General features: G+C 43.7%; 16 non-coding genes across 16 annotated transcripts; all 16 read right to left on the bottom strand.

Annotated features, from left to right (window-relative positions):
- Positions 1-171: 171 nt before the first annotated feature.
- Positions 172-267, bottom strand: trnai-uau (transfer RNA isoleucine (anticodon UAU)). Its single transcript has 2 exons — positions 230-267; positions 172-207 (listed from the first exon to the last, which is right to left on the bottom strand). It is a non-coding gene; the product is annotated as a tRNA-Ile (tRNA).
- Positions 268-1,698: 1,431 nt separating this feature from the next.
- On the bottom strand, positions 1,699-1,794 carry trnai-uau (transfer RNA isoleucine (anticodon UAU)). Its single transcript has 2 exons — positions 1,757-1,794; positions 1,699-1,734 (listed from the first exon to the last, which is right to left on the bottom strand). It is a non-coding gene; the product is annotated as a tRNA-Ile (tRNA).
- A 1,296-nt stretch (positions 1,795-3,090) lies between these two features.
- Positions 3,091-3,186, bottom strand: trnai-uau (transfer RNA isoleucine (anticodon UAU)). Its single transcript has 2 exons — positions 3,149-3,186; positions 3,091-3,126 (listed from the first exon to the last, which is right to left on the bottom strand). It is a non-coding gene; the product is annotated as a tRNA-Ile (tRNA).
- A 1,296-nt stretch (positions 3,187-4,482) lies between these two features.
- trnai-uau (transfer RNA isoleucine (anticodon UAU)) lies at positions 4,483-4,578 on the bottom strand. Its single transcript has 2 exons — positions 4,541-4,578; positions 4,483-4,518 (listed from the first exon to the last, which is right to left on the bottom strand). It is a non-coding gene; the product is annotated as a tRNA-Ile (tRNA).
- A 1,296-nt stretch (positions 4,579-5,874) lies between these two features.
- trnai-uau (transfer RNA isoleucine (anticodon UAU)) lies at positions 5,875-5,970 on the bottom strand. Its single transcript has 2 exons — positions 5,933-5,970; positions 5,875-5,910 (listed from the first exon to the last, which is right to left on the bottom strand). It is a non-coding gene; the product is annotated as a tRNA-Ile (tRNA).
- Positions 5,971-7,266: 1,296 nt separating this feature from the next.
- trnai-uau (transfer RNA isoleucine (anticodon UAU)) lies at positions 7,267-7,362 on the bottom strand. Its single transcript has 2 exons — positions 7,325-7,362; positions 7,267-7,302 (listed from the first exon to the last, which is right to left on the bottom strand). It is a non-coding gene; the product is annotated as a tRNA-Ile (tRNA).
- Positions 7,363-8,792: 1,430 nt separating this feature from the next.
- Positions 8,793-8,888, bottom strand: trnai-uau (transfer RNA isoleucine (anticodon UAU)). Its single transcript has 2 exons — positions 8,851-8,888; positions 8,793-8,828 (listed from the first exon to the last, which is right to left on the bottom strand). It is a non-coding gene; the product is annotated as a tRNA-Ile (tRNA).
- A 1,431-nt stretch (positions 8,889-10,319) lies between these two features.
- trnai-uau (transfer RNA isoleucine (anticodon UAU)) lies at positions 10,320-10,415 on the bottom strand. The gene is made up of 2 exons: positions 10,378-10,415; positions 10,320-10,355 (listed from the first exon to the last, which is right to left on the bottom strand). It is a non-coding gene; the product is annotated as a tRNA-Ile (tRNA).
- Positions 10,416-11,845: 1,430 nt separating this feature from the next.
- Positions 11,846-11,941, bottom strand: trnai-uau (transfer RNA isoleucine (anticodon UAU)). Its single transcript has 2 exons — positions 11,904-11,941; positions 11,846-11,881 (listed from the first exon to the last, which is right to left on the bottom strand). It is a non-coding gene; the product is annotated as a tRNA-Ile (tRNA).
- A 1,431-nt stretch (positions 11,942-13,372) lies between these two features.
- On the bottom strand, positions 13,373-13,468 carry trnai-uau (transfer RNA isoleucine (anticodon UAU)). The gene is made up of 2 exons: positions 13,431-13,468; positions 13,373-13,408 (listed from the first exon to the last, which is right to left on the bottom strand). It is a non-coding gene; the product is annotated as a tRNA-Ile (tRNA).
- A 1,430-nt stretch (positions 13,469-14,898) lies between these two features.
- Positions 14,899-14,994, bottom strand: trnai-uau (transfer RNA isoleucine (anticodon UAU)). The gene is made up of 2 exons: positions 14,957-14,994; positions 14,899-14,934 (listed from the first exon to the last, which is right to left on the bottom strand). It is a non-coding gene; the product is annotated as a tRNA-Ile (tRNA).
- Positions 14,995-16,425: 1,431 nt separating this feature from the next.
- trnai-uau (transfer RNA isoleucine (anticodon UAU)) lies at positions 16,426-16,521 on the bottom strand. The gene is made up of 2 exons: positions 16,484-16,521; positions 16,426-16,461 (listed from the first exon to the last, which is right to left on the bottom strand). It is a non-coding gene; the product is annotated as a tRNA-Ile (tRNA).
- Positions 16,522-17,951: 1,430 nt separating this feature from the next.
- Positions 17,952-18,047, bottom strand: trnai-uau (transfer RNA isoleucine (anticodon UAU)). Its single transcript has 2 exons — positions 18,010-18,047; positions 17,952-17,987 (listed from the first exon to the last, which is right to left on the bottom strand). It is a non-coding gene; the product is annotated as a tRNA-Ile (tRNA).
- A 2,958-nt stretch (positions 18,048-21,005) lies between these two features.
- Positions 21,006-21,101, bottom strand: trnai-uau (transfer RNA isoleucine (anticodon UAU)). The gene is made up of 2 exons: positions 21,064-21,101; positions 21,006-21,041 (listed from the first exon to the last, which is right to left on the bottom strand). It is a non-coding gene; the product is annotated as a tRNA-Ile (tRNA).
- A 1,431-nt stretch (positions 21,102-22,532) lies between these two features.
- Positions 22,533-22,628, bottom strand: trnai-uau (transfer RNA isoleucine (anticodon UAU)). The gene is made up of 2 exons: positions 22,591-22,628; positions 22,533-22,568 (listed from the first exon to the last, which is right to left on the bottom strand). It is a non-coding gene; the product is annotated as a tRNA-Ile (tRNA).
- A 1,431-nt stretch (positions 22,629-24,059) lies between these two features.
- On the bottom strand, positions 24,060-24,155 carry trnaf-gaa (transfer RNA phenylalanine (anticodon GAA)). The gene is made up of 2 exons: positions 24,118-24,155; positions 24,060-24,095 (listed from the first exon to the last, which is right to left on the bottom strand). It is a non-coding gene; the product is annotated as a tRNA-Phe (tRNA).
- Positions 24,156-25,366: the final 1,211 nt, after the last annotated feature.

Here is a 25,366-nt window from a genome sequence, read left to right on the forward strand (position 1 = left end):
TTGAGCTGAACAAGGTTACCGATTGACGTTCCTGCCCAGATATGTCTTGACGTTTCAAATATTCCCAGGATACGTTGTTTGACTGCCGAGACCTTTCTCAGGAAATGACATTTGCCAAACCAGAGAAACTGGAATTTTCCAAGAGACTCTTTGGTCACGAGTAGGTAAAACTGCTCCCGGTGACGCTCGAACTCACAACCTCGGCATTACGCACGCAGAAACACTGACATATAAGTACCGCGCGCTGACCGATTGCGCCACTGGAGCCGCGCCGTCGCGAGCCTCCCAATATCGCGAGTTATACCTCAGCGATTGAGAAATTGGCTGTGATGTAAGATTTTCCGGTTGTATTCACATCTGGTTCCTCACTTATTTGAGGAATTGGCTTCATTACACAGTGCTAAACTGGATTGATAAGGAAAAATGCATTTTCAACATTTTCCTCGATTGTTCTCTGAGCCATTGAGGTCTTTAGTCAGTAGAAACCTTATAATCTCATTCTCGGTTAGCCTCAATTACTGATCTTATCTTCGGCACCAAGTTCCAGAAGTTGATCTTGCTCTGAGTTTTGGCATCACAGACAAATAGAAACACACCCTTCGGTCCAATCGGTCCATGCCGAGCAGATATCCTAATCTAACCTCGTCTGTATGCCAGCATTTGTCCTATATCCCTCTCAAGCCTTCCGATGTGAATGTGTTCAGAAAAGATTTACATGGATGTTGCCAGGTTTAAAGGACTTGAGCTAAAGGCCGCGGGTGAACAGTCTTGGGCTGTTTTCCCTGGATCATGGGAGGCTGAGTGGTGACCTTCAAACAACGTGTCTACGTGTACCTCAAATTTCAAAGAATTATGTGCCTGCAACCCTCGGTTCCTCAGGAGGGAATTTAACAGTGAGAGAAAGCCACTTGCGGTGGTTGGGGAACAATTTCGAATTTCTTTGACTTCACGTGTGAAGAAGATTATTGAACACTTAAGATTAAGAATGAAAAAAGCTGAGAGTTTTGAAAAGTTATACCCCGGTGAGTCACCCCAGCGGCCACTTGCGGTGGTTGGGGAACAATTTCGAATTTCTTTGACTTCACGTGTGAAGAAGATTATTGAACACCTAAGATTGAGTATGAAAACATCTGAGAGTTTTGAAAAGTTCGATCCGCGTGAGTCTGAAGTGAACCACATCCCGGAGACGCAATTCCTACTTTACCCTGGTGCCTTAAAGGTTTGATCACATTCAGATGAGGCTCGGTCCATTTCGTACACTCTGATCTCCGCCCAAGAAACCCACAAACAAGGTTCCGTCTTATTTGCATTTTGATCCTCTTCTTCTCAGCAGATCTTTATTTTAATCAGACAAATGTTCCAAGCAAAGCCGAATATAACATTCACACGGTTCAATGAGATCAATCTAATTCCTTTTTGATTACTACATCGACCTGTGTGAGTTTGTAGCCAGTTGAATAAAGAAATACCAACTAAACAGGGCTTGCCGGCAATTTAAATCAAGCAGACCGCTGATTGGAAGCATTTTTGAGCTGAACAAGGTTACCGATTGACGTTCCTGCCCAGATATGTCTCGACGTTTCAAATATTCCCAGGATACGTTGTTTGACTGCCGAGACCTTTCTCAGGAAATGACATTTGCCAAACCAGAGAAACTGGAATTTTCCAAGAGACTCTTTGGTCACGAGAAGATAAAACTGCTCCAGGTGAGGTTCGAACTCACAACCTCGGCATCACGCACGCAGAAACACTAACATATAAGTACCGCGCGCTGACCGATTGCGCCACTGGAGCCGCGCCGTCGCGGGCCTCCCGCGATAGCGAGTTATACTTCAGCGATTGAGAAATTGGCTGTGATGTAAGATTTTCCGGTTGTATTCACATCTGGTTCCTCACTTATTTGAGGAATTGGCTTCATTACACAGTGCTAAACTGGATTGATAATGAAAAATGCATTTTCAACATTTTCCTCGATTGTTCTCTGAGCCATTGAGGTCTTTAGTCAGTAGAAACCTTATAATCTCATTCTCGGTTAGCCTCAATTACTGATCTTATCTTCGGCACCAAGTTCCAGAAGTTGATCTTGCTCTGAGTTTTGGCATCACAGACAAATAGAAACACACCCTTCGCTCCAATCGGTCCATGCCGAGCAGATATCCTAATCTAACCTCGTCTGTATGCCAGCATTTGTCCTATATCCCTCTCAAGCCTTCCGATGTGAATGTGTTCAGAAAAGATTTACATGGATGTTGCCAGGTTTAAAGGACTTGAGCTAAAGGCCGCGGGTGAACAGTCTTGGGCTGTTTTCCCTGGATCATCGGAGGCTGAGTGGTGACCTTCAAACAACGTGTCTACGTGTACCTCAAATTTCAAAGAATTATGTGCCTGCAACCCTCGGTTCCTCAGGAGGGAATTTAACAGTGAGAGAAAGCCACTTGCGGTGGTTGGGGAACAATTTCGAATTTCTTTGACTTCACGTGTGAAGAAGATTATTGAACACTTAAGATTAAGAATGAAAAAAGCTGAGAGTTTTGAAAAGTTCGATCCCCGTGAGTCTGAAGTGAACCACATCCCGGAGACGCAATTCCTACTTTACCCTGGTGCCTTAAAGGTTTGATCACATTCAGATGATGCTCGGTCCATTTCGTACACTCTGCTCTCCGCCCAAGAAACCCACAAACAAGGTTCCGTCTTATTTTCATTTTGATCCTCTTCTTCTCAGCAGATCTTTATTTTAATCAGACAAATGTTCCAAGCAAAGCCGAATATAACATTCACACGGTTCAATGAGATCAATCTAATTCCTTTTTGATTACTACATCGACCTGTGTGAGTTTGTAGCCAGTTGAATAAAGAAATACCAACTAAACAGGGCTTGCCGGCAATTTAAATCAAGCAGACCGCTGATTGGAAGCATTTTTGAGCTGAACAAGGTTACCGATTGACGTTCCTGCCCAGATATGTCTCGACGTTTCAAATATTCCCAGGATACGTTGTTTGACTGCCGAGACCTTTCTCAGGAAATGACATTTGCCAAACCAGAGAAACTGGAATTTTCCAAGAGACTCTTTGGTCACGAGAAGATAAAACTGCTCCAGGTGAGGTTCGAACTCACAACCTCGGCATCACGCACGCAGAAACACTGACATATAAGTACCGCGCGCTGACCGATTGCGCCACTGGAGCCGCGCCGTCGCGGGCCTCCCGCGATAGCGAGTTATACTTCAGCGATTGAGAAATTGGCTGTGATGTAAGATTTTCCGGTTGTATTCACATTCGGTTCCTCACTTATTTGAGGAATTGGCTTCATTACACAGTGCTAAACTGGATTGATAATGAAAAATGCATTTTCAACATTTTCCTCGATTGTTCTCTGAGCCATTGAGGTCTTTAGTCAGTAGAAACCTTTTAATCTCTTTCTCGGTTCGCCTCAATTCCTGATCTTATCTTCGGCACCAAGTTCCAGAAGTTGATCTTGCTCTGAGTTTTGGCATCACAGACAAATAGAAACACACCCTTCGGTCCAATCGGTCCATGCCGAGCAGATATCCTAATCTAACCTCGTCTGTATGCCAGCATTTGTCCTATATCCCTCTCAAGCCTTCCGATGTGAATGTGTTCAGAAAAGATTTACATGGATGTTGCCAGGTTTAAAGGACTTGAGCTAAAGGCCGCGGGTGAACAGTCTTGGGCTGTTTTCCCTGGATCATCGGAGGCTGAGTGGTGACCTTCAAACAACGTGTCTACGTGTACCTCAAATTTCAAAGAATTATGTGCCTGCAACCCTCGGTTCCTCAGGAGGGAATTTAACAGTGAGAGAAAGCCACTTGCGGTGGTTGGGGAACAATTTCGAATTTCTTTGACTTCACGTGTGAAGAAGATTATTGAACACTTAAGATTAAGAATGAAAAAAGCTGAGAGTTTTGAAAAGTTCGATCCGCGTGAGTCTGAAGTGAACCACATCCCGGAGACGCAATTCCTACTTTACCCTGGTGCCTTAAAGGTTTGATCACATTCAGATGATGCTCGGTCCATTTCGTACACTCTGCTCTCCGCCCAAGAAACCCACAAACAAGGTTCCGTCTTATTTTCATTTTGATCCTCTTCTTCTCAGCAGATCTTTATTTTAATCAGACAAATGTTCCAAGCAAAGCCGAATATAACATTCACACGGTTCAATGAGATCAATCTAATTCCTTTTTGATTACTACATCGACCTGTGTGAGTTTGTAGCCAGTTGAATAAAGAAATACCAACTAAACAGGGCTTGCCGGCAATTTAAATCAAGCAGACCGCTGATTGGAAGCATTTTTGAGCTGAACAAGGTTACCGATTGACGTTCCTGCCCAGATATGTCTCGACGTTTCAAATATTCCCAGGATACGTTGTTTGACTGCCGAGACCTTTCTCAGGAAATGACATTTGCCAAACCAGAGAAACTGGAATTTTCCAAGAGACTCTTTGGTCACGAGAAGATAAAACTGCTCCAGGTGAGGTTCGAACTCACAACCTCGGCATCACGCACGCAGAAACACTGACATATAAGTACCGCGCGCTGACCGATTGCGCCACTGAAGCCGCGCCGTCGCGGGCCTCCCGCGATAGCGAGTTATACTTCAGCGATTGAGAAATTGGCTGTGATGTAAGATTTTCCGGTTGTATTCACATCTGGTTCCTCACTTATTTGAGGAATTGGCTTCATTACACAGTGCTAAACTGGATTGATAATGAAAAATGCATTTTCAACATTTTCCTCGATTGTTCTCTGAGCCATTGAGGTCTTTAGTCAGTAGAAACCTTATAATCTCATTCTCGGTTAGCCTCAATTACTGATCTTATCTTCGGCACCAAGTTCCAGAAGTTGATCTTGCTCTGAGTTTTGGCATCACAGACAAATAGAAACACACCCTTCGGTCCAATCGGTCCATGCCGAGCAGATATCCTAATCTAACCTCGTCTGTATGCCAGCATTTGTCCTATATCCCTCTCAAGCCTTCCGATGTGAATGTGTTCAGAAAAGATTTACATGGATGTTGCCAGGTTTAAAGGACTTGAGCTAAAGGCCGCGGGTGAACAGTCTTGGGCTGTTTTCCCTGGATCATCGGAGGCTGAGTGGTGACCTTCAAACAACGTGTCTACGTGTACCTCAAATTTCAAAGAATTATGTGCCTGCAACCCTCGGTTCCTCAGGAGGGAATTTAACAGTGAGAGAAAGCCACTTGCGGTGGTTGGGGAACAATTTCGAATTTCTTTGACTTCACGTGTGAAGAAGATTATTGAACACTTAAGATTAAGAATGAAAAAAGCTGAGAGTTTTGAAAAGTTCGATCCGCGTGAGTCTGAAGTGAACCACATCCCGGAGACGCAATTCCTACTTTACCCTGGTGCCTTAAAGGTTTGATCACATTCAGATGATGCTCGGTCCATTTCGTACACTCTGCTCTCCGCCCAAGAAACCCACAAACAAGGTTCCGTCTTATTTTCATTTTGATCCTCTTCTTCTCAGCAGATCTTTATTTTAATCAGACAAATGTTCCAAGCAAAGCCGAATATAACATTCACACGGTTCAATGAGATCAATCTAATTCCTTTTTGATTACTACATCGACCTGTGTGAGTTTGTAGCCAGTTGAATAAAGAAATACCAACTAAACAGGGCTTGCCGGCAATTTAAATCAAGCAGACCGCTGATTGGAAGCATTTTTGAGCTGAACAAGGTTACCGATTGACGTTCCTGCCCAGATATGTCTCGACGTTTCAAATATTCCCAGGATACGTTGTTTGACTGCCGAGACCTTTCTCAGGAAATGACATTTGCCAAACCAGAGAAACTGGAATTTTCCAAGAGACTCTTTGGTCACGAGAAGATAAAACTGCTCCAGGTGAGGTTCGAACTCACAACCTCGGCATCACGCACGCAGAAACACTAACATATAAGTACCGCGCGCTGACCGATTGCGCCACTGGAGCCGCGCCGTCGCGGGCCTCCCGCGATAGCGAGTTATACTTCAGCGATTGAGAAATTGGCTGTGATGTAAGATTTTCCGGTTGTATTCACATCTGGTTCCTCACTTATTTGAGGAATTGGCTTCATTACACAGTGCTAAACTGGATTGATAATGAAAAATGCATTTTCAACATTTTCCTCGATTGTTCTCTGAGCCATTGAGGTCTTTAGTCAGTAGAAACCTTATAATCTCATTCTCGGTTAGCCTCAATTACTGATCTTATCTTCGGCACCAAGTTCCAGAAGTTGATCTTGCTCTGAGTTTTGGCATCACAGACAAATAGAAACACACCCTTCGGTCCAATCGGTCCATGCCGAGCAGATATCCTAATCTAACCTCGTCTGTATGCCAGCATTTGTCCTATATCCCTCTCAAGCCTTCCGATGTGAATGTGTTCAGAAAAGATTTACATGGATGTTGCCAGGTTTAAAGGACTTGAGCTAAAGGCCGCGGGTGAACAGTCTTGGGCTGTTTTCCCTGGATCATCGGAGGCTGAGTGGTGACCTTCAAACAACGTGTCTACGTGTACCTCAAATTTCAAAGAATTATGTGCCTGCAACCCTCGGTTCCTCAGGAGGGAATTTAACAGTGAGAGAAAGCCACTTGCGGTGGTTGGGGAACAATTTCGAATTTCTTTGACTTCACGTGTGAAGAAGATTATTGAACACTTAAGATTAAGAATGAAAAAAGCTGAGAGTTTTGAAAAGTTCGATCCGCGTGAGTCTGAAGTGAACCACATCCCGGAGACGCAATTCCTACTTTACCCTGGTGCCTTAAAGGTTTGATCACATTCAGATGATGCTCGGTCCATTTCGTACACTCTGCTCTCCGCCCAAGAAACCCACAAACAAGGTTCCGTCTTATTTTCATTTTGATCCTCTTCTTCTCAGCAGATCTTTATTTTAATCAGACAAATGTTCCAAGCAAAGCCGAATATAACATTCACACGGTTCAATGAGATCAATCTAATTCCTTTTTGATTACTACATCGACCTGTGTGAGTTTGTAGCCAGTTGAATAAAGAAATACCAACTAAACAGGGCTTGCCGGCAATTTAAATCAAGCAGACCGCTGATTGGAAGCATTTTTGAGCTGAACAAGGTTACCGATTGACGTTCCTGCCCAGATATGTCTCGACGTTTCAAATATTCCCAGGATACGTTGTTTGACTGCCGAGACCTTTCTCAGGAAATGACATTTGCCAAACCAGAGAAACTGGAATTTTCCAAGAGACTCTTTGGTCACGAGAAGATAAAACTGCTCCAGGTGAGGTTCGAACTCACAACCTCGGCATCACGCACGCAGAAACACTGACATATAAGTACCGCGCGCTGACCGATTGCGCCACTGGAGCCGCGCCGTCGCGGGCCTCCCGCGATAGCGAGTTATACTTCAGCGATTGAGAAATTGGCTGTGATGTAAGATTTTCCGGTTGTATTCACATCTGGTTCCTCACTTATTTGAGGAATTGGCTTCATTACACAGTGCTAAACTGGATTGATAATGAAAAATGCATTTTCAACATTTTCCTCGATTGTTCTCTGAGCCATTGAGGTCTTTAGTCAGTAGAAACCTTATAATCTCATTCTCGGTTAGCCTCAATTACTGATCTTATCTTCGGCACCAAGTTCCAGAAGTTGATCTTGCTCTGAGTTTTGGCATCACAGACAAATAGAAACACACCCTTCGCTCCAATCGGTCCATGCCGAGCAGATATCCTAATCTAACCTCGTCTGTATGCCAGCATTTGTCCTATATCCCTCTCAAGCCTTCCGATGTGAATGTGTTCAGAAAAGATTTACATGGATGTTGCCAGGTTTAAAGGACTTGAGCTAAAGGCCGCGGGTGACAGTCTTGGGCTGTTTTCCCTGGATCATCGGAGGCTGAGTGGTGACCTTCAAACAACGTGTCTACGTGTACCTCAAATTTCAAAGAATTATGTGCCTGCAACCCTCGGTTCCTCAGGAGGGAATTTAACAGTGAGAGAAAGCCACTTGCGGTGGTTGGGGAACAATTTCGAATTTCTTTGACTTCACGTGTGAAGAAGATTATTGAACACTTAAGATTAAGAATGAAAAAAGCTGAGAGTTTTGAAAAGTTATACCCCGGTGAGTCACCCCAGCGGCCACTTGCGGTGGTTGGGGAACAATTTCGAATTTCTTTGACTTCACGTGTGAAGAAGATTATTGAACACCTAAGATTGAGTATGAAAACATCTGAGAGTTTTGAAAAGTTCGATCCGCGTGAGTCTGAAGTGAACCACATCCCGGCGACGCAATTCCTACTTTACCCTGGTGCCTTAAAGGTTTGATCACATTCAGATGATGCTAGGTCCATTTCGTACACTCTGATCTCCGCCCAAGAAACCCACAAACAAGGTTCCGTCTTATTTGCATTTTGATCCTCTTCTTCTCAGCAGATCTTTATTTTAATCAGACAAATGTTCCAAGCAAAGCCGAATATAACATTCACACGGTTCAATGAGATCAATCTAATTCCTTTTTGATTACGACATCGACCTGTGTGAGTTTGTAGCCAGTTGAATAAAGAAATACCAACTAAACAGGGCTTGCCGGCAATTTAAATCAAGCAGACCGCTGATTGGAAGCATTTTTGAGCTGAACAAGGTTACCGATTGACGTTCCTGCCCAGATATGTCTTGACGTTTCAAATATTCCCAGGATACGTTGTTTGACTGCCGAGACCTTTCTCAGGAAATGACATTTGCCAAACCAGAGAAACTGGAATTTTCCAAGAGACTCTTTGGTCACGAGTAGATAAAACTGCTCCAGGTGAGGTTCGAACTAATAACCTCGGCATTACGCACGCAGAAACACTGACATATAAGTACCGCGCGCTGACCGATTGCGCCACTGGAGCCGCGCCGTCGCGGGCCTCCCAATATCGCGAGTTATACCTCAGCGATTGAGAAATTGGCTGTGATGTAAGATTTTCCGGTTGTATTCACATCTGGTTCCTCACTTATTTGAGGAATTGGCTTCATTACACAGTGCTAAACTGGATTGATAATGAAAAATGCATTTTCAACATTTTCCTCGATTGTTCTCTGAGCCATTGAGGTCTTTAGTCAGTAGAAACCTTATAATCTCATTCTCGGTTAGCCTCAATTACTGATCTTATCTTCGGCACCAAGTTCCAGAAGTTGATCTTGCTCTGAGTTTTGGCATCACAGACAAATAGAAACACACCCTTCGCTCCAATCGGTCCATGCCGAGCAGATATCCTAATCTAACCTCGTCTGTATGCCAGCATTTGTCCTATACCCCTCTCAAGCCTTCCGATGTGAATGTGTTCAGAAAAGATTTACATGGATGTTGCCAGGTTTAAAGGACTTGAGCTAAAGGCCGCGGGTGAACAGTCTTGGGCTGTTTTCCCTGGATCATCGGAGGCTGAGTGGTGACCTTCAAACAACGTGTCTACGTGTACCTCAAATTTCAAAGAATTATGTGCCTGCAACCCTCGGTTCCTCAGGAGGGAATTTAACAGTGAGAGAAAGCCACTTGCGGTGGTTGGGGAACAATTTCGAATTTCTTTGACTTCACGTGTGAAGAAGATTATTGAACACTTAAGATTAAGAATGAAAAAAGCTGAGAGTTTTGAAAAGTTATACCCCGGTGAGTCACCCCAGCGGCCACTTGCGGTGGTTGGGGAACAATTTCGAATTTCTTTGACTTCACGTGTGAAGAAGATTATTGAACACCTAAGATTGAGTATGAAAACATCTGAGAGTTTTGAAAAGTTCGATCCGCGTGAGTCTGAAGTGAACCACATCACGGAGACGCAATTCCTACTTTACCCTGGTGCCTTAAAGGTTTGATCACATTCAGATGATGCTAGGTCCATTTCGTACACTCTGATCTCCGCCCAAGAAACCCACAAACAAGGTTCCGTCTTATTTGCATTTTGATCCTCTTCTTCTCAGCAGATCTTTATTTTAATCAGACAAATGTTCCAAGCAAAGCCGAATATAACATTCACACGGTTCAATGAGATCAATCTAATTCCTTTTTGATTACGACATCAACCTGTGTGAGTTTGTAGCCAGTTGAATAAAGAAATACCAACTAAACAGGGCTTGCCGGCAATTTAAATCAAGCAGACCGCTGATTGGAAGCATTTTTGAGCTGAACAAGGTTACCGATTGACGTTCCTGCCCAGATATGTCTTGACGTTTCAAATATTCCCAGGATACGTTGTTTGACTGCCGAGACCTTTCTCAGGAAATGACATTTGCCAAACCAGAGAAACTGGAATTTTCCAAGAGACTCTTTGGTCACGAGTAGATAAAACTGCTCCAGGTGAGGTTCGAACTCACAACCTCGGCATCACGCACGCAGAAACACTGACATATAAGTACCGCGCGCTGACCGATTGCGCCACTGGAGCCGCGCCGTCGCGAGCCTCCCAATATCGCGAGTTATACCTCAGCGATTGAGAAATTGGCTGTGATGTAAGATTTTCCGGTTGTATTCACATCTGGTTCCTCACTTATTTGAGGAATTGGCTTCATTACACAGTGCTAAACTGGATTGATAATGAAAAATGCATTTTCAACATTTTCCTCGATTGTTCTCTGAGCCATTGAGGTCTTTAGTCAGTAGAAACCTTATAATCTCATTCTCGGTTAGCCTCAATTACTGATCTTATCTTCGGCACCAAGTTCCAGAAGTTGATCTTGCTCTGAGTTTTGGCATCACAGACAAATAGAAACACACCCTTCGCTCCAATCGGTCCATGCCGAGCAGATATCCTAATCTAACCTCGTCTGTATACCAGCATTTGTCCTATATCCCTCTCAAGCCTTCCGATGTGAATGTGTTCAGAAAAGATTTACATGGATGTTGCCAGGTTTAAAGGACTTGAGCTAAAGGCCGCGGGTGAACAGTCTTGGGCTGTTTTCCCTGGATCATCGGAGGCTGAGTGGTGACCTTCAAACAACGTGTCTACGTGTACCTCAAATTTCAAAGAATTATGTGCCTGCAACCCTCGGTTCCTCAGGAGGGAATTTAACAGTGAGAGAAAGCCACTTGCGGTGGTTGGGGAACAATTTCGAATTTCTTGACTTCACGTGTGAAGAAGATTATTGAACACTTAAGATTAAGAATGAAAAAAGCTGAGAGTTTTGAAAAGTTATACCCCGGTGAGTCACCCCAGCGGCCACTTGCGGTGGTTGGGGAACAATTTCGAATTTCTTTGACTTCACGTGTGAAGAAGATTATTGAACACCTAAGATTGAGTATGAAAACATCTGAGAGTTTTGAAAAGTTCGATCCGCGTGAGTCTGAAGTGAACCACATCCCGGAGACGCAATTCCTACTTTACCCTGGTGCCTTAAAGGTTTGATCACATTCAGATGATGCTAGGTCCATTTCGTACACTCTGATCTCCGCCCAAGAAACCCACAAACAAGGTTCCGTCTTATTTGCATTTTGATCCTCTTCTTCTCAGCAGATCTTTATTTTAATCAGACAAATGTTCCAAGCAAAGCCGAATATAACATTCACACGGTTCAATGAGATCAATCTAATTCCTTTTTGATTACTACATCGACCTGTGTGAGTTTGTAGCCAGTTGAATAAAGAAATACCAACTAAACAGGGCTTGCCGGCAATTTAAATCAAGCAGACCGCTGATTGGAAGCATTTTTGAGCTGAACAAGGTTACCGATTGACGTTCCTGCCCAGATATGTCTTGACGTTTCAAATATTCCCAGGATACGTTGTTTGACTGCCGAGACCTTTCTCAGGAAATGACATTTGCCAAACCAGAGAAACTGGAATTTTCCAAGAGACTCTTTGGTCACGAGAAGATAAAACTGCTCCAGGTGAGGTTCGAACTCACAACCTCGGCATCACGCACGCAGAAACACTGACATATAAGTACCGCGCGCTGACCGATTGCGCCACTGGAGCCGCGCCGTCGCGGGCCTCCCGCGATAGCGAGTTATACTTCAGCGATTGAGAAATTGGCTGTGATGTAAGATTTTCCGGTTGTATTCACATCTGGTTCCTCACTTATTTGAGGAATTGGCTTCATTACACAGTGCTAAACTGGATTGATAATGAAAAATGCATTTTCAACATTTTCCTCGATTGTTCTCTGAGCCATTGAGGTCTTTAGTCAGTAGAAACCTTATAATCTCATTCTCGGTTAGCCTCAATTACTGATCTTATCTTCGGCACCAAGTTCCAGAAGTTGATCTTGCTCTGAGTTTTGGCATCACAGACAAATAGAAACACACCCTTCGCTCCAATCGGTCCATGCCGAGCAGATATCCTAATCTAACCTCGTCTGTATGCCAGCATTTGTCCTATACCCCTCTCAAGCCTTCCGATGTGAATGTGTTCAGAAAAGATTTACATGGATGTTGCCAGGTTTAAAGGACTTGAGCTAAAGGCCGCGGGTGAACAGTCTTGGGCTGTTTTCCCTGGATCATCGGAGGCTGAGTGGTGACCTTCAAACAACGTGTCTACGTGTACCTCAAATTTCAAAGAATTATGTGCCTGCAACCCTCGGTTCCTCAGGAGGGAATTTAACAGTGAGAGAAAGCCACTTGCGGTGGTTGGGGAACAATTTCGAATTTCTTTGACTTCACGTGTGAAGAAGATTATTGAACACTTAAGATTAAGAATGAAAAAAGCTGAGAGTTTTGAAAAGTTATACCCCGGTGAGTCACCCCAGCGGCCACTTGCGGTGGTTGGGGAACAATTTCGAATTTCTTTGACTTCACGTGTGAAGAAGATTATTGAACACCTAAGATTGAGTATGAAAACATCTGAGAGTTTTGAAAAGTTCGATCCGCGTGAGTCTGAAGTGAACCACATCACGGAGACGCAATTCCTACTTTACCCTGGTGCCTTAAAGGTTTGATCACATTCAGATGATGCTAGGTCCATTTCGTACACTCTGATCTCCGCCCAAGAAACCCACAAACAAGGTTCCGTCTTATTTGCATTTTGATCCTCTTCTTCTCAGCAGATCTTTATTTTAATCAGACAAATGTTCCAAGCAAAGCCGAATATAACATTCACACGGTTCAATGAGATCAATCTAATTCCTTTTTGATTACGACATCAACCTGTGTGAGTTTGTAGCCAGTTGAATAAAGAAATACCAACTAAACAGGGCTTGCCGGCAATTTAAATCAAGCAGACCGCTGATTGGAAGCATTTTTGAGCTGAACAAGGTTACCGATTGACGTTCCTGCCCAGATATGTCTTGACGTTTCAAATATTCCCAGGATACGTTGTTTGACTGCCGAGACCTTTCTCAGGAAATGACATTTGCCAAACCAGAGAAACTGGAATTTTCCAAGAGACTCTTTGGTCACGAGTAGATAAAACTGCTCCAGGTGAGGTTCGAACTCACAACCTCGGCATCACGCACGCAGAAACACTGACATATAAGTACCGCGCGCTGACCGATTGCGCCACTGGAGCCGCGGCGTCGCGAGCCTCCCAATATCGCGAGTTATACCTCAGCGATTGAGAAATTGGCTGTGATGTAAGATTTTCCGGTTGTATTCACATCTGGTTCCTCACTTATTTGAGGAATTGGCTTCATTACACAGTGCTAAACTGGATTGATAATGAAAAATGCATTTTCAACATTTTCCTCGATTGTTCTCTGAGCCATTGAGGTCTTTAGTCAGTAGAAACCTTATAATCTCATTCTCGGTTAGCCTCAATTACTGATCTTATCTTCGGCACCAAGTTCCAGAAGTTGATCTTGCTCTGAGTTTTGGCATCACAGACAAATAGAAACACACCCTTCGCTCCAATCGGTCCATGCCGAGCAGATATCCTAATCTAACCTCGTCTGTATACCAGCATTTGTCCTATATCCCTCTCAAGCCTTCCGATGTGAATGTGTTCAGAAAAGATTTACATGGATGTTGCCAGGTTTAAAGGACTTGAGCTAAAGGCCGCGGGTGAACAGTCTTGGGCTGTTTTCCCTGGATCATCGGAGGCTGAGTGGTGACCTTCAAACAACGTGTCTACGTGTACCTCAAATTTCAAAGAATTATGTGCCTGCAACCCTCGGTTCCTCAGGAGGGAATTTAACAGTGAGAGAAAGCCACTTGCGGTGGTTGGGGAACAATTTCGAATTTCTTGACTTCACGTGTGAAGAAGATTATTGAACACTTAAGATTAAGAATGAAAAAAGCTGAGAGTTTTGAAAAGTTATACCCCGGTGAGTCACCCCAGCGGCCACTTGCGGTGGTTGGGGAACAATTTCGAATTTCTTTGACTTCACGTGTGAAGAAGATTATTGAACACCTAAGATTGAGTATGAAAACATCTGAGAGTTTTGAAAAGTTCGATCCGCGTGAGTCTGAAGTGAACCACATCCCGGAGACGCAATTCCTACTTTACCCTGGTGCCTTAAAGGTTTGATCACATTCAGATGATGCTAGGTCCATTTCGTACACTCTGATCTCCGCCCAAGAAACCCACAAACAAGGTTCCGTCTTATTTGCATTTTGATCCTCTTCTTCTCAGCAGATCTTTATTTTAATCAGACAAATGTTCCAAGCAAAGCCGAATATAACATTCACACGGTTCAATGAGATCAATCTAATTCCTTTTTGATTACTACATCGACCTGTGTGAGTTTGTAGCCAGTTGAATAAAGAAATACCAACTAAACAGGGCTTGCCGGCAATTTAAATCAAGCAGACCGCTGATTGGAAGCATTTTTGAGCTGAACAAGGTTACCGATTGACGTTCCTGCCCAGATATGTCTTGACGTTTCAAATATTCCCAGGATACGTTGTTTGACTGCCGAGACCTTTCTCAGGAAATGACATTTGCCAAACCAGAGAAACTGGAATTTTCCAAGAGACTCTTTGGTCACGAGAAGATAAAACTGCTCCAGGTGAGGTTCGAACTCACAACCTCGGCATCACGCACGCAGAAACACTGACATATAAGTACCGCGCGCTGACCGATTGCGCCACTGGAGCCGCGCCGTCGCGGGCCTCCCGCGATAGCGAGTTATACTTCAGCGATTGAGAAATTGGCTGTGATGTAAGATTTTCCGGTTGTATTCACATCTGGTTCCTCACTTATTTGAGGAATTGGCTTCATTACACAGTGCTAAACTGGATTGATAATGAAAAATGCATTTTCAACATTTTCCTCGATTGTTCTCTGAGCCATTGAGGTCTTTAGTCAGTAGAAACCTTATAATCTCATTCTCGGTTAGCCTCAATTACTGATCTTATCTTCGGCACCAAGTTCCAGAAGTTGATCTTGCTCTGAGTTTTGGCATCACAGACAAATAGAAACACACCCTTCGCTCCAATCGGTCCATGCCGAGCAGATATCCTAATCTAACCTCGTCTGTATGCCAGCATTTGTCCTATACCCCTCTCAAGCCTTCCGATGTGAATGTGTTCAGAAAAGATTTACATGGATGTTGCCAGGTTTAAAGGACTTGAGCTAAAGGCCGCGGGTGAACAGTCTTGGGCTGTTTTCCCTGGATCATCGGAGGCTGAGTGGTGACCTTCAAACAACGTGTCTACGTGTACCTCAAATTTCAAATAATTATGTGCCTGCAACCCTCGGTTCCTCAGGAGGGAATTTAACAGTGAGAGAAAGCCACTTGCGGTGGTTGGGGAACAATTTCGAATTTCTTTGACTTCACGTGTGAAGAAGATTATTGAACACTTAAGATTAAGAATGAAAAAAGCTGAGAGTTTTGAAAAGTTATACCCCGGTGAGTCACCCCAGCGGCCACTTGCGGTGGTTGGGGAACAATTTCGAATTTCTTTGACTTCACGTGTGAAGAAGATTATTGAACACCTAAGATTGAGTATGAAAACATCTGAGAGTTTTGAAAAGTTCGATCCGCGTGAGTCTGAAGTGAACCACATCACGGAGACGCAATTCCTACTTTACCCTGGTGCCTTAAAGGTTTGATCACATTCAGATGATGCTAGGTCCATTTCGTACACTCTGATCTCCGCCCAAGAAACCCACAAACAAGGTTCCGTCTTATTTGCATTTTGATCCTCTTCTTCTCAGCAGATCTTTATTTTAATCAGACAAATGTTCCAAGCAAAGCCGAATATAACATTCACACGGTTCAATGAGATCAATCTAATTCCTTTTTGATTACGACATCAACCTGTGTGAGTTTGTAGCCAGTTGAATAAAGAAATACCAACTAAACAGGGCTTGCCGGCAATTTAAATCAAGCAGACCGCTGATTGGAAGCATTTTTGAGCTGAACAAGGTTACCGATTGACGTTCCTGCCCAGATATGTCTTGACGTTTCAAATATTCCCAGGATACGTTGTTTGACTGCCGAGACCTTTCTCAGGAAATGACATTTGCCAAACCAGAGAAACTGGAATTTTCCAAGAGACTCTTTGGTCACGAGTAGATAAAACTGCTCCAGGTGAGGTTCGAACTCACAACCTCGGCATCACGCACGCAGAAACACTGACATATAAGTACCGCGCGCTGACCGATTGCGCCACTGGAGCCGCGGCGTCGCGAGCCTCCCAATATCGCGAGTTATACCTCAGCGATTGAGAAATTGGCTGTGATGTAAGATTTTCCGGTTGTATTCACATCTGGTTCCTCACTTATTTGAGGAATTGGCTTCATTACACAGTGCTAAACTGGATTGATAATGAAAAATGCATTTTCAACATTTTCCTCGATTGTTCTCTGAGCCATTGAGGTCTTTAGTCAGTAGAAACCTTATAATCTCATTCTCGGTTAGCCTCAATTACTGATCTTATCTTCGGCACCAAGTTCCAGAAGTTGATCTTGCTCTGAGTTTTGGCATCACAGACAAATAGAAACACACCCTTCGCTCCAATCGGTCCATGCCGAGCAGATATCCTAATCTAACCTCGTCTGTATACCAGCATTTGTCCTATATCCCTCTCAAGCCTTCCGATGTGAATGTGTTCAGAAAAGATTTACATGGATGTTGCCAGGTTTAAAGGACTTGAGCTAAAGGCCGCGGGTGAACAGTCTTGGGCTGTTTTCCCTGGATCATCGGAGGCTGAGTGGTGACCTTCAAACAACGTGTCTACGTGTACCTCAAATTTCAAAGAATTATGTGCCTGCAACCCTCGGTTCCTCAGGAGGGAATTTAACAGTGAGAGAAAGCCACTTGCGGTGGTTGGGGAACAATTTCGAATTTCTTGACTTCACGTGTGAAGAAGATTATTGAACACTGAAGATTAAGAATGAAAAAAGCTGAGAGTTTTGAAAAGTTATACCCCGGTGAGTCACCCCAGCGGCCACTTGCGGTGGTTGGGGAACAATTTCGAATTTCTTTGACTTCACGTGTGAAGAAGATTATTGAACACCTAAGATTGAGTATGAAAACATCTGAGAGTTTTGAAAAGTTCGATCCGCGTGAGTCTGAAGTGAACCACATCCCGGAGACGCAATTCCTACTTTACCCTGGTGCCTTAAAGGTTTGATCACATTCAGATGATGCTAGGTCCATTTCGTACACTCTGATCTCCGCCCAAGAAACCCACAAACAAGGTTCCGTCTTATTTGCATTTTGATCCTCTTCTTCTCAGCAGATCTTTATTTTAATCAGACAAATGTTCCAAGCAAAGCCGAATATAACATTCACACGGTTCAATGAGATCAATCTAATTCCTTTTTGATTACTACATCGACCTGTGTGAGTTTGTAGCCAGTTGAATAAAGAAATACCAACTAAACAGGGCTTGCCGGCAATTTAAATCAAGCAGACCGCTGATTGGAAGCATTTTTGAGCTGAACAAGGTTACCGATTGACGTTCCTGCCCAGATATGTCTTGACGTTTCAAATATTCCCAGGATACGTTGTTTGACTGCCGAGACCTTTCTCAGGAAATGACATTTGCCAAACCAGAGAAACTGGAATTTTCCAAGAGACTCTTTGGTCACGAGAAGATAAAACTGCTCCAGGTGAGGTTCGAACTCACAACCTCGGCATCACGCACGCAGAAACACTGACATATAAGTACCGCGCGCTGACCGATTGCGCCACTGGAGCCGCGCCGTGGCGGGCCTCCCGCGATAGCGAGTTATACTTCAGCGATTGAGAAATTGGCTGTGATGTAAGATTTTCCGGTTGTATTCACATCTGGTTCCTCACTTATTTGAGGAATTGGCTTCATTACACAGTGCTAAACTGGATTGATAATGAAAAATGCATTTTCAACATTTTCCTCGATTGTTCTCTGAGCCATTGAGGTCTTTAGTCAGTAGAATCCTTATAATCTCATTCTCGGTTAGCCTCAATTACTGATCTTATCTTCGGCACCAAGTTCCAGAAGTTGATCTTGCTCTGAGTTTTGGCATCACAGACAAATAGAAACACACCCTTCGCTCCAATCGGTCCATGCCGAGCAGATATCCTAATCTAACCTCGTCTGTATGCCAGCATTTGTCCTATATCCCTCTCAAGCCTTCCGATGTGAATGTGTTCAGAAAAGATTTACATGGATGTTGCCAGGTTTAAAGGACTTGAGCTAAAGGCCGCGGGTGAACAGTCTTGGGCTGTTTTCCCTGGATCATCGGAGGCTGAGTGGTGACCTTCAAACAACGTGTCTACGTGTACCTCAAATTTCAAAGAATTATGTGCCTGCAACCCTCGGTTCCTCAGGAGGGAATTTAACAGTGAGAGAAAGCCACTTGCGGTGGTTGGGGAACAATTTCGAATTTCTTTGACTTCACGTGTGAAGAAGATTATTGAACACTTAAGATTAAGAATGAAAAAAGCTGAGAGTTTTGAAAAGTTATACCCCGGTGAGTCACCCCAGCGGCCACTTGCGGTGGTTGGGGAACAATTTCGAATTTCTTTGACTTCACGTGTGAAGAAGATTATTGAACACCTAAGATTGAGTATGAAAACATCTGAGAGTTTTGAAAAGTTCGATCCGCGTGAGTCTGAAGTGAACCACATCCCGGAGACGCAATTCCTACTTTACCCTGGTGCCTTAAAGGTTTGATCACTTTCAGATGATGCTAGGTCCATTTCGTACACTCTGATCTCCGCCCAAGAAACCCACAAACAAGGTTCCGTCTTATTTGCATTTTGATCCTCTTCTTCTCAGCAGATCTTTATTTTAATCAGACAAATGTTCCAAGCAAAGCCGAATATAACATTCACACGGTTCAATGAGATCAATCTAATTCCTTTTTGATTACGACATCGACCTGTGTGAGTTTGTAGCCAGTTGAATAAAGAAATACCAACTAAACAGGGCTTGCCGGCAATTTAAATCAAGCAGACCGCTGATTGGAAGCATTTTTGAGCTGAACAAGGTTACCGATTGACGTTCCTGCCCAGATATGTCTTGACGTTTCAAATATTCCCAGGATACGTTGTTTGACTGCCGAGACCTTTCTCAGGAAATGACATTTACCAAACCAGAGAAACTGGAATTTTCCAAGAGACTCTTTGGTCACTAGTAGATAAAACTGCTCCAGGTGAGGCTCTAACTAATAACCTCGGCATTACGCACGCAGAAACACTGACATATAAGTACCGCGCGCTGACCGATTGCGCCACTGGAGCCGCGCCGTCGCGGGCCTCCCAATATCGCGAGTTATACCTCAGCGATTGAGAAATTGGCTGTGATGTAAGATTTTCCGGTTGTATTCACATCTGGTTCCTCACTTATTTGAGGAATTGGCTTCATTACACAGTGCTAAACTGGATTGATAATGAAAAATGCATTTTCAACATTTTCCTCGATTGTTCTCTGAGCCATTGAGGTCTTTAGTCAGTAGAAACCTTATAATCTCATTCTCGGTTAGCCTCAATTACTGATCTTATCTTCGGCACCAAGTTCCAGAAGTTGATCTTGCTCTGAGTTTTGGCATCACAGACAAATAGAAACACACCCTTCGCTCCAATCGGTCCATGCCGAGCAGATATCCTAATCTAACCTCGTCTGTATGCCAGCATTTGTCCTATACCCCTCTCAAGCCTTCCGATGTGAATGTGTTCAGAAAAGATTTACATGGATGTTGCCAGGTTTAAAGGACTTGAGCAAAAGGCCGCGGGTGAACAGTCTTGGGCTGTTTTCCCTGGATCATCGGAGGCTGAGTGGTGACCTTCAAACAACGTGTCTACGTGTACCTCAAATTTCAAAGAATTATGTGCCTGCAACCCTCGGTTCCTCAGGAGGGAATTTAACAGTGAGAGAAAGCCACTTGCGGTGGTTGGGGAACAATTTCGAATTTCTTTGACTTCACGTGTGAAGAAGATTATTGAACACTTAAGATTAAGAATGAAAAAAGCTGAGAGTTTTGAAAAGTTATACCCCGGTGAGTCACCCCAGCGGCCACTTGCGGTGGTTGGGGAACAATTTCGAATTTCTTTGACTTCACGTGTGAAGAAGATTATTGAACACCTAAGATTGAGTATGAAAACATCTGAGAGTTTTGAAAAGTTCGATCCGCGTGAGTCTGAAGTGAACCACATCCCGGAGACGCAATTCCTACTTTACCCTGGTGCCTTAAAGGTTTGATCACATTCAGATGATGCTAGGTCCATTTCGTACACTCTGATCTCCGCCCAAGAAACCCACAAACAAGGTTCCGTCTTATTTGCATTTTGATCCTCTTCTTCTCAGCAGATCTTTATTTTAATCAGACAAATGTTCCAAGCAAAGCCGAATATAACATTCACACGGTTCAATGAGATCAATCTAATTCCTTTTTGATTACGACATCAACCTGTGTGAGTTTGTAGCCAGTTGAATAAAGAAATACCAACTAAACAGGGCTTGCCGGCAATTTAAATCAAGCAGACCGCTGATTGGAAGCATTTTTGAGCTGAACAAGGTTACCGATTGACGTTCCTGCCCAGATATGTCTTGACGTTTCAAATATTCCCAGGATACGTTGTTTGACTGCCGAGACCTTTCTCAGGAAATGACATTTGCCAAACCAGAGAAACTGGAATTTTCCAAGAGACTCTTTGGTCACGAGTAGATAAAACTGCTCCAGGTGAGGTTCGAACTCACAACCTCGGCATCACGCACGCAGAAACACTGACATATAAGTACCGCGCGCTGACCGATTGCGCCACTGGAGCCGCGCCGTCGCGGGCCTCCCAATATCGCGAGTTATACCTCAGCGATTGAGAAATTGGCTGTGATGTCAGATTTTCCGGTTGTATTCACATCTGGTTCCTCACTTATTTGAGGAATTGGCTTCATTACACAGTGCTAAACTGGATTGATAATGAAAAATGCATTTTCAACATTTTCCTCGATTGTTCTCTGAGCCATTGAGGTCTTTAGTCAGTAGAAACCTTATAATCTCATTCTCGGTTAGCCTCAATTACTGATCTTATCTTCGGCACCAAGTTCCAGAAGTTGATCTTGCTCTGAGTTTTGGCATCACAGACAAATAGAAACACACCCTTCGCTCCAATCGGTCCATGCCGAGCAGATATCCTAATCTAACCTCGTCTGTATGCCAGCATTTGTCCTATACCCCTCTCAAGCCTTCCGATGTGAATGTGTTCAGAAAAGATTTACATGGATGTTGCCAGGTTTAAAGGACTTGAGCTAAAGGCCGCGGGTGAACAGTCTTGGGCTGTTTTCCCTGGATCATCGGAGGCTGAGTGGTGACCTTCAAACAACGTGTCTACGTGTACCTCAAATTTCAAAGAATTATGTGCCTGCAACCCTCGGTTCCTCAGGAGGGAATTTAACAGTGAGAGAAAGCCACTTGCGGTGGTTGGGGAACAATTTCGAATTTCTTTGACTTCACGTGTGAAGAAGATTATTGAACACTTAAGATTAAGAATGAAAAAAGCTGAGAGTTTTGAAAAGTTATACCCCGGTGAGTCACCCCAGCGGCCACTTGCGGTGGTTGGGGAACAATTTCGAATTTCTTTGACTTCACGTGTGAAGAAGATTATTGAACACCTAAGATTGAGTATGAAAACATCTGAGAGTTTTGAAAAGTTCGATCCGCGTGAGTCTGAAGTGAACCACATCCCGGAGACGCAATTCCTACTTTACCCTGGTGCCATAAAGGTTTGATCACATTCAGATGATGATAGGTCCATTTCGTACACTCTGATCTCCGCCCAAGAAACCCACAAACAAGGTTCCGTCTTATTTGCATTTTGATCCTCTTCTTCTCAGCAGATCTTTATTTTAATCAGACAAATGTTCCAAGCAAAGCCGAATATAACATTCACACGGTTCAATGAGATCAATCTAATTCCTTTTTGATTACTACATCGACCTGTGTGAGTTTGTAGCCAGTTGAATAAAGAAATACCAACTAAACAGGGCTTGCCGGCAATTTAAATCAAGCAGACCGCTGATTGGAAGCATTTTTGAGCTGAACAAGGTTACCGATTGACGTTCCTGCCCAGATATGTCTTGACGTTTCAAATATTCCCAGGATACGTTGTTTGACTGCCGAGACCTTTCTCAGGAAATGACATTTGCCAAACCAGAGAAACTGGAATTTTCCAAGAGACTCTTTGGTCACGAGTAGGTAAAACTGCTCCAGGTGACGCTCGAACTCACAACCTCGGCATTACGCACGCAGAAACACTGACATATAAGTACCGGGCGCTGACCGATTGCGCCACTGGAGCCGCGGCGTCGCGAGCCTCCCAATATCGCGAGTTATACCTCAGCGATTGAGAAATTGGCTGTGATGTAAGATTTTCCGGTTGTATTCACATCTGGTTCCTCACTTATTTGAGGAATTGGCTTCATTACACAGTGCTAAACTGGATTGATAAGGAAAAATGCATTTTCAACATTTTCCTCGATTGTTCTCTGAGCCATTGAGGTCTTTAGTCAGTAGAAACCTTATAATCTCATTCTCGGTTAGCCTCAATTACTGATCTTATCTTCGGCACCAAGTTCCAGAAGTTGATCTTGCTCTGAGTTTTGGCATCACAGACAAATAGAAACACACCCTTCGGTCCAATCGGTCCATGCCGAGCAGATATCCTAATCTAACCTCGTCTGTATGCCAGCATTTGTCCTATATCCCTCTCAAGCCTTCCGATGTGAATGTGTTCAGAAAAGATTTACATGGATGTTGCCAGGTTTAAAGGACTTGAGCTAAAGGCCGCGGGTGAACAGTCTTGGGCTGTTTTCCCTGGATCATGGGAGGCTGAGTGGTGACCTTCAAACAACGTGTCTACGTGTACCTCAAATTTCAAAGAATTATGTGCCTGCAACCCTCGGTTCCTCAGGAGGGAATTTAACAGTGAGAGAAAGCCACTTGCGGTGGTTGGGGAACAATTTCGAATTTCTTTGACTTCACGTGTGAAGAAGATTATTGAACACTTAAGATTAAGAATGAAAAAAGCTGAGAGTTTTGAAAAGTTATACCCCGGTGAGTCACCCCAGCGGCCACTTGCGGTGGTTGGGGAACAATTTCGAATTTCTTTGACTTCACGTGTGAAGAAGATTATTGAACACCTAAGATTGAGTATGAAAACATCTGAGAGTTTTGAAAAGTTCGATCCGCGTGAGTCTGAAGTGAACCACATCCCGGAGACGCAATTCCTACTTTACCCTGGTGCCTTAAAGGTTTGATCACATTCAGATGAGGCTCGGTCCATTTCGTACACTCTGATCTCCGCCCAAGAAACCCACAAACAAGGTTCCGTCTTATTTGCATTTTGATCCTCTTCTTCTCAGCAGATCTTTATTTTAATCAGACAAATGTTCCAAGCAAAGCCGAATACAACATTCACACGGTTCAATGAGATCAATCTAATTCCTTTTTGATTACTACATCGACCTGTGTGAGTTTGTAGCCAGTTGAATAAAGAAATACCAACTAAACAGGGCTTGCCGGCAATTTAAATCAAGCAGACCGCTGATTGGAAGCATTTTTGAGCTGAACAAGGTTACCGATTGACGTTCCTGCCCAGATATGTCTTGACGTTTCAAATATTCCCAGGATACGTTGTTTGACTGCCGAGACCTTTCTCATTAAATGACATTTGCCAAACCAGAGAAACTGGAATTTTCCAAGAGACTCTTTGGTCACGAGTAGATAAAACTGCTCCAGGTGAGGCTCGAACTCACAACCTCGGCATTACGCACACAGAAACACTGACATTTCAGTACCGCACGCTGACCGATTGCGCCACTGGAGCCGCGCCGTCGCGGGCCTCCCAATATCGCGAGTTATACCTCAGCGATTGAGAAATTGGCTGTGATGTAAGATTTTCCGGTTGTATTCACATCTGGTTCCTCACTTATTTGAGGAATTGGCTTCATTACACAGTGCTAAACTGGATTGATAATGAAAAATGCATTTTCAACATTTTCCTCGATTGTTCTCTGAGCCATTGAGGTCTTTAGTCAGTAGAAACCTTATAATCTCATTCTCGGTTAGCCTCAATTACTGATCTTATCTTCGGCACCAAGTTCCAGAAGTTGATCTTGCTCTGAGTTTTGGCATCACAGACAAATAGAAACACACCCTTCGGTCCAATCGGTCCATGCCGAGCAGATATCCTAATCTAACCTCGTCTGTATGCCAGCATTTGTCCTATACCCCTCTCAAGCCTTCCGATGTGAATGTGTTCAGAAAAGATTTACATGGATGTTGCCAGGTTTAAAGGACTTGAGCTAAAGGCCGCGGGTGAACAGTCTTGGGCTGTTTTCCCTGGATCATCGGAGGCTGAGTGGTGACCTTCAAACAACGTGTCTACATGTACCTCAAATTTCAAAGAATTATGTGCCTGCAACCCTCGGTTCCTCAGGAGGGAATTTAACAGTGAGAGAAAGCCACTTGCGGTGGTTGGGGAACAATTTCGAATTTCTTTGACTTCACGTGTGAAGAAGATTATTGAACACTTAAGATTAAGAATGAAAAAAGCTGAGAGTTTTGAAAAGTTATACCCCGGTGAGTCACTCCAGCGGCCACTTGCGGTGGTTGGGGAACAATTTCGAATTTCTTTGACTTCACGTGTGAAGAAGATTATTGAACACCTAAGATTGAGTATGAAAACATCTGAGAGTTTTGAAAAGTTCGATCCGCGTGAGTCTGAAGTGAACCACATCCCGGAGACGCAATTCCTACTTTACCCTGGTGCCTTAAAGGTTTGATCACATTCAGATGAGGCTCGGTCCATTTCGTACACTCTGATCTCCGCCCAAGAAACCCACAAACAAGGTTCCGTCTTATTTGCATTTTGATCCTCTTCTTCTCAGCAGATCTTTATTTTAATCAGACAAATGTTCCAAGCAAAGCCGAATATAACATTCACACGGTTCAATGAGATCAATCTAATTCCTTTTTGATTACTACATCGACCTGTGTGAGTTTGTAGCCAGTTGAATAAAGAAATACCAACTAAAC

The sequence above is a fragment of the Chiloscyllium punctatum genome, chromosome 49, assembly GCF_047496795.1.
Source record: "Chiloscyllium punctatum isolate Juve2018m chromosome 49, sChiPun1.3, whole genome shotgun sequence".
NCBI classification, from domain to species: Eukaryota; Metazoa; Chordata; class Chondrichthyes; order Orectolobiformes; family Hemiscylliidae; genus Chiloscyllium; species Chiloscyllium punctatum.